Genomic DNA, 10426 nt, shown 5'->3' with positions numbered 1-10426 from the left:
GCCTAGGCTAATCCATTATGGCCCTGACAGTAGTAATCTCCCCCCCAACACTGGGTCCCGTGTGCTAAACGTTATTTGACCGTTTCTGTCACGTTCCCACTGGCAAACGGACAGCGAAGGTGATGGATGATCCAGCGCACAGTGCACTCGTTCATCACCCCCTATGACTTGTTTGTGTGGCACTGAAAAAATTAGGCACAGTGATTTTTTCAAGATTACTTTTTCATTAAGGCATGCTTTGCATGGTCCAAAAATGGTTGGAAAGCAATGACATAAATAATTGGTCAGCTGATATTCACTATTAACTTGTGACGCAGTGAAAGATGATCACTTCAGGAGCTGACTGAATGAGCGAGAGACAATTCTGACAAGTTGTTATACACATGAACCTATGACCATGTTTATTCAGCGGAGTAATTGCAACAGATCGCCGTGATGGATGTAATCAGTGACCAGCGTCTGAAGTTGACATAAGTAAATATACAGTCATGGGACTGTGGCTCTCACCCATTAACTCCAATGGTTTGTTTTCTTACCTCACTCAGTGACTGTGGAGGGTCTCACCACACGCTCCGGTCTTAAAAGTAGTTTGCTGAGAAGACCATATTTGGCTCATGCATGAGGTATCTAAATACCAACATGGCTGCCAGCAGCTCAAGATGTGAGGTCCAGTGATGTAATCACTGGTGAGGTTTTGAGAATTTTGTCATCTTGACCAGGTAACCACAGTTTCAAAGAGGCACCCATTGGAAAACAAAAGATCTCTTCAAAACATGGCCGGGTCTAAGGGTGGGCTAGGGGGCATTGCCCCTATAGATTTTCCTTGTGCCCCCCTTCCGGTCTGATGAAGAGACAACCACTTACCTACCCTAAAGATAAAAATGCCCTGCTTCTCAACTGTTTCTCCTAGACAGTGATGAGATCAAATGGAGAGCAATTGGGGACTTTTGCTGAAGTCTGTTGCTTGAGACCCCAGTAATCTCAAATGTGTGTTCTCAAGAGTTTCAGAAGAGATCTCAACAATGACCACGTTTACATGCACTTAAGAAACAGTTCATTCCAGAGTTTTAGCAGAAAGCAGAGTTCTGAAACATCATGTAAACAAGAATGCTGGTTTCCTTATGCCGTTTAAGGGGTTAAGAGAAAGCGGTTTATGACACCTAGGTTTCTCTCGGAGAACGTAGCCTACTGTTGTCATGTAAACACATAAGCAGCGTTCTAATGGGTGTTTGAAGAGTGCGCATGCATGGAAAAGACTGGGATAACAAACGCCATTGGATGGAGCCCAACAACATGTCAACACAGCAGAAATAATTAAACATTTCTGGGAGTACAGTGGGAAAATCACATATACTGTAAACTATACCCATTTATACACACAAATGTAAAATATCGACTGTCCCTTACATCTGCATATTTTTTATGTAAGAAGGAAACCCCCACTACTGTGTCGCAATTGAAAGTGAAGGAAACTAACACAGCAATAACTCTGGAATATCTGGAAATAAGGGAATAAAATAGCGAAGTCTTCCTCGGATGCCATGTGTGTTATTAACACAAGCATCTTGGGAAAATTACGTTGCTGTGGAGAAAGCTGCTTACTGACCGAGCCACATGTATATGGAAGTATAGAGTACGCTATACAGTGCATGAAATCCGGGACCCTGTTTTCTCACAATAACCCGCTTTCTAGCAATAAGCCTGGTGTCCATGTAAACGTAGTCACTGTCTCAGTCAATCAATGCTCATCTAAGAAAGTCTGCAATCAAAAGTCAATCAATCACTTGTGTCTGTTTTTTCTCTCCTTAGGTATTTTAGAAGAAACACCTGAAAGAAAGTTTACACCATACTTACATTAAACATAACTGAGAACTCCATTAAGTCTCCAGAGCTATGACAGAGAAACCTCAGAGAAATAAGTGCATACTTTGAGCTGATTGAGCAACCATCCAGCCAATCACAGACGTGTTTCATGAGTCGAAACAACCCTTACGTAATTTATCCATGTTTTTTTATCTGCATTGATGTTGATCTAAATTAATAATGTAGAGATGAGGAACACACAAATGAGAGTTACTTGATTGGCAGCGTTATGTGAAATGCACTGCAGAAAAAAACAAAACAAAGGACAATCCTTCTTTTAAGCACATATTGTAAGTGGAGTTTATATCAGCATATGAGTCTTCATTAAGTTATGCTTTTTACATTATGTTTGTGAGGTAATAGTTTGATCGGTTGTTTTTGCCAGTTTAAACAGATTATAGATCTGTGTTAAATATGTAAAGCTATTTTTAATATCAGCTCCTGTTTTTTACCTCTATGTTGGTGTGCAGTCGACAAACTGTAGGGAAAAAAAGATCTTAGACATTTAGACATCAGCTGCCTCTTAGAACACTTAGGCATTTTTACTGAAGTGAATAGATATGTAGACACACTTGTTTATACATGAAAATATACAGACGTTATTGAAACTCATGATTATTATAAGACTGTTATTGTTGTCTTTTGATAAAAGTCATGCTCAGCAGCTCACAAACTGTAGAGAAATTATGGGTTTAGAGTAACCCCCCCAATAATCAAAACAAAAATGACTGCTGTGCCCCTGCCATTAATTACAACTATTTTTAAGAAGGAAAAAATTCAGAGAATTTGAATGCTTCTTACGTTTTTTCTTAGAAAAAACGTAAGAACATTCTTACGTTTTTTCAGGAATACAAAATATTCGTAACTTTTCTTCTTAAGAACGTTTCTTGAATCCGGCCCCTGGTTTACATAATTAATGCATTAAAAAAGGGTCTCATTTATCGGTCTAGAGCTCTCATGAAAATTCGTACATAATTTAAGAGTTGGCTATTTCGTATGGTCTCGCACGATGTTGTTCGCATAAACTCGTACAACTTCATCACGTGCAAATTCCTGGATGTCTAATGCGGAAGTAAGCGGGAGTTCCGCACATGAGGCGTTAAGGACATACTTATTAATATTATGCCCTTACCCAAACCCCTTACCTAAACTTAATCAGTCAGTAGAATGTGTAAACATGATAGGAAGCTGTTGTGTATGACAGAAGCAAGTAATTGTCTCGTAGTAGATGGAAACGATGTCCAGCGGCATCATTGGCTGTTGTGAAAGTCATGGCTGTTGAGTGCAGTCGCACGATATCATACGAATAAGCCAAATTTAGAAAAGTCATACGAATCCTGACGATTTCACCGTGAGAGTGTGTTGTCTAGTCCTACCATGCAAACACATTACAAACCGTCAAAAGTTTATCTTTTAGAATAAGGTTATATTGCCACAGGCTGGTCTATAATCTGTTCTTCATTTGATGACACTGTCTTTAACATTTCTTTGCATTTTTACACCATTTTCATCTTCCATTCATCCAAAAAATGTCTAAACATGTTGTCTGGTGAACCTCTTGAGATATAGACCAACAGCCTCTCGTTTGACCAAAACCAAAGATGAAAAGAGCAATGATAAATTCATACGAAATAAAGTGAAGAGGATCCATGCTGTCTGAAAGAATGCCAGTTTTGTCATGGCAGGTTCTATTAAAGATCTCTTTTTGTAGTTCTTTTGGCCCATCTTTAGGGGGCCAGCTCCTGAGATTTATGTGATGAGACCAGCCCATGTGCACTTCTTCCCTTCTCTGGCCTCATCAGATCTGTTTGCAGACAGAGGGCAAGAACATTTGTCATCTGTGTGAGATTCTCACCACACAGGCTTTCATCTGATCTAACATAACAAAGAGGCATGGACAGAACATTTTGGATTTGGCTGATATAAAAGCCATAGATTTGCCAAGAACCATCTGACAAAATTATTTGGACATTTTTGCTCAGTACTGTATTAATTACTGAGTAATTCTCAGTACTTAAAATAAGTTGCAGTGTGACATGATTTTCTTCATTTAAAACTATTTTAAACATTTTTTTTTTTTTTTTCAGATTCTTGCATAATAATTACATGAAGTTTAAAGACCTCATATTTAAGGACTGTTGCAAGTTGAATACAAATTAAAGGAGGATTCTGGGTTCAATTCAAGTTAAGCTCAATCAACAGCATTTGTGGCATAATGTTGATTACCACAAAATCATTTTGACTCATCCCTCCTTTTCTTTAAAAGAATCAACAATCTGGGTTCCAGTGAGGCACTTAAAATCAAGTCAAGTCATTTATATTTGTATAGCGCTTTTCACAACACATCGTTTCAAAGCAGCTTTACAGAATATCATGCACTAACAGAAAATGGAACTGTAAAATCTATAAAGTCTAAGAGTCATCATTGTGTAGTTTAATTAAATAATAATTGTATTTAGAACCCCAGTGAGCAAGCCGAAGGTGACTGTGACAAGGAACACAAAACTCCATAAGATGTTGGTTAATGGAGAAAAATAATCTTGGGAGAAACCAGGCTCACTCTGGCAGCCAGTTCCCCTCTGGCTAAACAGCACGAATTTAAGGCCAATATTAGTTATTTATGTGCAGTGCAAGTCATGGACGAGTCGAAATTCTTCTTTGTGGTAATCAACATTATGCCACAAATGCTGTTGATTGAGCTTAACTTGTATTGAACCCAGAATATTCTTTTAAGCTCTGTTGACAGCATTTGTGGCATAATGTTAATATGCACATTTTTATTTTTTTTTAACACGTCCCTCGCTTATTTAAAATAATAATAATAATAATAATAATAATAATAATAATAATAATAATGTGGATACAGTAAGGCACTTACAATGAAAGTGAATGGGGCCAGTCCATAAACATTATATACACACTGATTAAAAAATATTGCCACAAAATGTAAACATTATACATGTTAACATGGTTTTAGTGCCTTACTGTAAACACAATATATACCTCGTTAACATTTATAGAGTAAAAATAAAAAATGTTAATGTCAATTTTATTTGTTAACCTTCCCTTAATAGTAAATCTATATAAAGTATATTCACAGTTAACATATTCTTAAAATCTCAAGCGTAGCTACAGTTTTTAATTTTTTTTTTTTCTTCTTCCCACTGGGATATCTGGGGTTAGTGTGAAGGGTGGGAACAGCAGAGTATTCCGGTGGGAGGACAATTCCTGGAGGACAGGTCCCGCTCACTAGTAAGAAATCTGACTCAGGTGTCAACTGGAGTCATGTCCCCTGGCCAAACCCCCACCATTGGCCCACTTTACCTCTGCCTGCCCTGTGTTGTCTGTCAGCTGGCCTGCTCCACTGAGGCCCTAATTCAGAACCAGATGTGCTGGCTGAATCCTGAAACATTCTCTTCTCACTGACATCTTAACCTGAAAGGTGTGTGTGTGTGTGTGTGTGTGTGTGTGGGAGAGAGGTCAAATGTTATCTTGGCCTCTAAGTGAGTGTAGATTACTTTTAAAGGTTGTGTTTATTGCTTTAGCTCTGATGGTGTATTTTGTTTTGTGTTCAATATCATTGATTTTAAAAACTTTGTTTAGATTCTCGCGATCAATGACCAATTAGAAAAATGGCTTTGTTTAGATATAGTATTTCAGTCCTAATCACAAAGTCGCAATGACAGTTATGTTCATTATTTTGATCATAATGGAACATGCATGTTTTGATTGTGTTTTTATGTATTTTGTGTTTAGGTGAGCTAGCCATATTAGTTTATAATCAAAGTCACATTTGAGGCATGCATTCACCCTTTCACCCATAATTCATCATCTCATTCCAACTGATATACGATATCTAATTTATCAACACATGCCCAATCTAACCATCTCCACACATGTGTGAGCAATTAGCCCTATAGAACAGATGCTAACACAAACACCTTCTGATAGATGGCACTCTAAACTGTAAGGCCAAACCAATGGCAAACATGACTCAAGGAACTAAAGTATCAATCAGGATAGTAGAGGGCTACACTGTCACGTCCATTGATTGCGCACATCGTTTGGAGTATTTGAAATGTGTTGCCACACTAAAGTCAAAGAGGATTGTGATGTTTACTGTAGAGTCTGAGGGGTGAAAATTCCTATTGCAAATTATACACCGTCACGAAAAAGAGTATTCAGAACAAATTTAAGACAGAGTAATAGGAAAGGTGGGGTCATTACAGAATGGCTTTATTTAAACCATGTGTAAAAGTATTACGTATGTTTCTTATTAATGATCACAGAGGAATCTTTTATAGCTCACTGGTTTCTCGTTCATAGATCAGGAGACTTAAATTGAGTTTTAGATTATGTTTCATTCACCTAGAGCTATAAAATAACCTGGTCTTGGAAGAATTTAATGAGAAATTTAGATTCAACCTTGTTGTTGCCAGTACTGGAAAAAACAAGTTGTCTTAATGAAACATTACTTGAAATGTCAAGTTTTGGCCTTACAGTATGAGGAAACTTTTTATGGTCTAAAGAACCTTTTGGCACTACAAAGAACCTTTTGTGTAATGGAAAGATTCCACAAATTGTAAAGGTTCTTCATAGAACCATACACCCCAACAAAGAACCCTTGAAGAACCTTCATTTTTAAAAGTGTAATTCAAAAATCTATGTTCCTTGAACTCGTTTTTCTTAAAACATCTATAGACTTAAGATTTTAAGTGTTAGTAACTCAAAGGATTGAGTACAAAATTGAGGCTTTGGGGAATACTCATAATCCCTTGCGCTTGAATTATTTAATTTTGTCTCCTTGGTCAAAGGGAACTTAGTAGGGTATTTAAATAGTTGTTATTCAACATTTATATAGGTTTTAGCTCTTTTGTAGCATTATTCATTTTTTTTTGTTGCAAAAAGTTGTTTTGTGTGATGACACCATTAGGTTGATCTGTGTCCCATTTGGTCAAGTTGGACCCTGTGAACACTATTTCAGTGCACTTTGTGCATGTGCAATTGAAGTACAGGAGCCTATGCATTTCAGAGGAGAAATAAGTTTATTTAATGACTGACCTAGAATCTGTTAAAATGTTCTTTATTTGAGCTATGTTAATGTATGATCCAAATTTGAGTCAATTCAACTAAAATTATTAAGTAAAAACAACAATATTGAAATAGCAAATCTGAGTTTAGCCTACTTGCATCTAGTTACCTTAACTTAAATAGTTAATTTCATTCTATACAAACACCAAGTGAACTTAATTACATACGTTTTGGAGATGCCATTACACAATTTAATTGAGGAAATAAGTTTAATCAATCAATTGAGTAAAGTCAACTTATTAGGGTTTTTCAGTGCAGATTTTATATCTACCACCTGGGCAAATCAGATGACTGGAGTCTGAATCTCATAAAAGAACATTTGAGAAGCGGGAGAGCTTATTTTTAATTAAATGTCATTGTTGTCTAAGGAAACTAATTGAGAAATTAAAGAGGTCTCTTTTGTGATTTGTCTTTTCTATTGGTTTGCAGAATATCAGAACTTCCAATGCAACAATTCCAGCAGGGAACCGGACTTTTAAATGTGGACCATAAAAAAAAGGCAAGTTAAAAATGTGGAAATGTCAAAATAAAAGCAGAACAGACACTGACCACAGTGTGTGAAGCTGTCAGATCCAAGAGAAAAAAAAGTGGAGATAAAGTTGTCAGGTGAAAAAAACCTGGACTGACATGTGTCACTTTAATTCCAGTGCAGCTGCCTGAAGGTTGAGGTCCACTGTCCAGCATGACTGCCTGAATTGAATTCCTTCTGATCTTAATAAAAGTGAAAATCTCTCAGCTCCACAGCTGGGGACCCTGTGCAGTGTGTTATCCTAAATCTGATGTTTTCTAACTGGGGGACACGCCACTGTATGGCACATTTGCCATCATTGGGTGGACACCAAAAATAACAACTGATAAATGTTAATGATAATATTCAGCCATTTGTCAGCAGTTTATGATGACATCCCTCAATCAGCAAAGCTTAGTTGGCTTTCCTGCTTGAACATAAGGAGACTCTGCTTTTGCTCATGAGACAGGCAGCAGTTTAAGTTGATCAGCTTCCCAGGACTTGAAGGAGAGAATGCACAGAACTCCAAGCATGTGGAACAATCAGTGTTAGAAGCAAGATAGCTCTCTAGCTGGCCCCTTTCTCAACTTTGACCCCTGACCTCTTGGCACACGCGCTGCTGTAAATAAAGCCAAAGCCAGGCCTCCCCAGCTAATTTCTTTTGGCCTCAAATTTAAACACCAAATCGCTCTGACTGTTCCATAACCATGGAATAAACATCTCCTCACGTGGACGAGGTTCTCAACATGACCACTCAAGAAATCCAAAGAGTGGAGATATACACAATAGAAATTGTGTTTGACAAGTTGGATTCAGCGGGTTTGGCTGGACTGGTCCTTAGCCGCGGTTCACATCACTCAAAGTGAGATCTAAACTGTTGTTGAAATGATGAGGGGCCCACAGAACCAATTACTACTGCTATGACAGGCTGATTCATAAAATCGTAATTGCTGTAATACAGTAATAGTCAGTACTGATTTCACGGTTTAAGTAGTTATTGCACTTTGTTGCACTAGTCTTTATTACATTAATGGCATGATGACACTATTAGAGATCACAGCTTTAGTCATGGTAGCATCACTTTCACCCTAACCCTACTTTCAGCTTTTACAGTCACATCAACGGGACATGCATCCAAATCTGTACTGAGTGACGCGAGCCTGAGAGGAAAGCGCACAAAATCTGTGCGCCAAAATAAACGAGAGGAAAATATTAAGGTCTAATCAAATAAACTGAAAAAAAAAATATATATATATAATAATAATAAAATAATAATAATAATAATAATAATAATATTAAAATAATAATAATAATAATAATAATAAAAAATAATAAAATAAGCACACAGTTCAAGGCAGTATTTTAAAACTATTTGTTTTAAAATGTATTATCGGTATTAATTATGATAATAATAATAGCGAGTTCTATTCAGATATTAGCTTAAGAAATTGTCCAAAAAATATGAAAAGTCAGTTTCATAATTTAGGGTATTTTTCAGCGTCACAACAGGCGTCCAAATGTACCAAGCAGTCTACACAATCATACATTTTGCAAGAGAACGGTGTCTTCTTTACACCGCAGAGCAGTGAATAAACATTATTAGCTGTGAACGATGGGAATGCATTGTGTAGACTCTTTGTGTAGTTTTATGATGTATCTTTTTTACGTGATGTTGCTCGGAATGGGAAGGATGACCCATATTTTATTTAACTGTGCTCTTGTTTCCGGCAGCTTTCACAACGAATTTATCTCTGACCAATATATACACACTCAGCATTTGAGTTATTTCAACGCTGGCTGTGGCGAAGATAATAATAGGGCGTATTCTTATCTTTATATCTTTATATATAGGCTAAATATTAAGCTCATCTTGGGTGTTTCTTTAACATTGCATTTCACATCTTGAATTTTATATATATATATATATATATATATATATATATATATATATATATATATATATATATATATATAGCTTATATATATATATATATATATATATATATATATATATATATATATATATATATAAAGCTAAATATATATATATATATATATATATATATATATATATATATATATATATATATATATATATATCTTATGAATAGCCGATATATAATATATGTTTTATAGAAAATAAAGAGGGCTTTTCGGTCATACACGGTGAAACTCATTTTATAACAGACCAATCCAGTCGCCAAGTGTGAACAACCATCATTTTGTATGTTATATCAAAACAGCAGCACACAAAAAATAAATATATTTCGTCTTAAACGAATTTTGCAGGAAAACTGGACTTATTTTATTTGCAGAAGGGAAAAAAGAGAAGGAAATAAGTTTAAAGAAAAGAAAAGAACGAGAAAAAAAAACGAAGGGGAAATTACGATGAAAATAATTCCATTATTGAAAAAAAATTACATTAAATGCAAGGGCATTGACCCTCACATTATTGCAAGTTTCTTTTTTTTTTTCTTTTTTTTTTTTTTTTTTCTGCCTATGGGTTCTCCTCCAGCGCCAATGTAATTCTCCTCATCAATACTGCAGTGGGGATCGTTACGCCGCTGACATTGATAAATGACCAAGAAAGTGCAGCATTTTCTCACCACTACTGCAGGCTAGAGAAACACAAACTGGAGGTCGAAATAAGCAGGGAAACGTCTGTAGGAGCAGTCTTAGCTAAGATATCAAACAGCATGAGAAAACCCATTTTAAAATGAAAGCGCGAAATTGGGTTTAAAAGATATCCTGGAGATGAAGAAGTGTGCGGGGTTTGGCGGTTTCTGAAAAATTACACGCGGGAGGCCTGCTCGTATGATTTGGAAATATTGAATTAATGTGATTCATTTCTTCACATATAGCCTCAACGTTTATAAAAGACCTCCAAACAAATCGAAGGCTACCTTCTTAGAGAGAATACTTAATGTGCTTGTAAAATATTAGACATTCATTTTTCCACTTTCT

This window comes from Myxocyprinus asiaticus, chromosome 25 (genome assembly GCF_019703515.2).
Source record: "Myxocyprinus asiaticus isolate MX2 ecotype Aquarium Trade chromosome 25, UBuf_Myxa_2, whole genome shotgun sequence".
NCBI lineage: Eukaryota > Metazoa > Chordata > Actinopteri > Cypriniformes > Catostomidae > Myxocyprinus > Myxocyprinus asiaticus.
Note: the sequence above shows the minus strand (reverse complement) of the source record.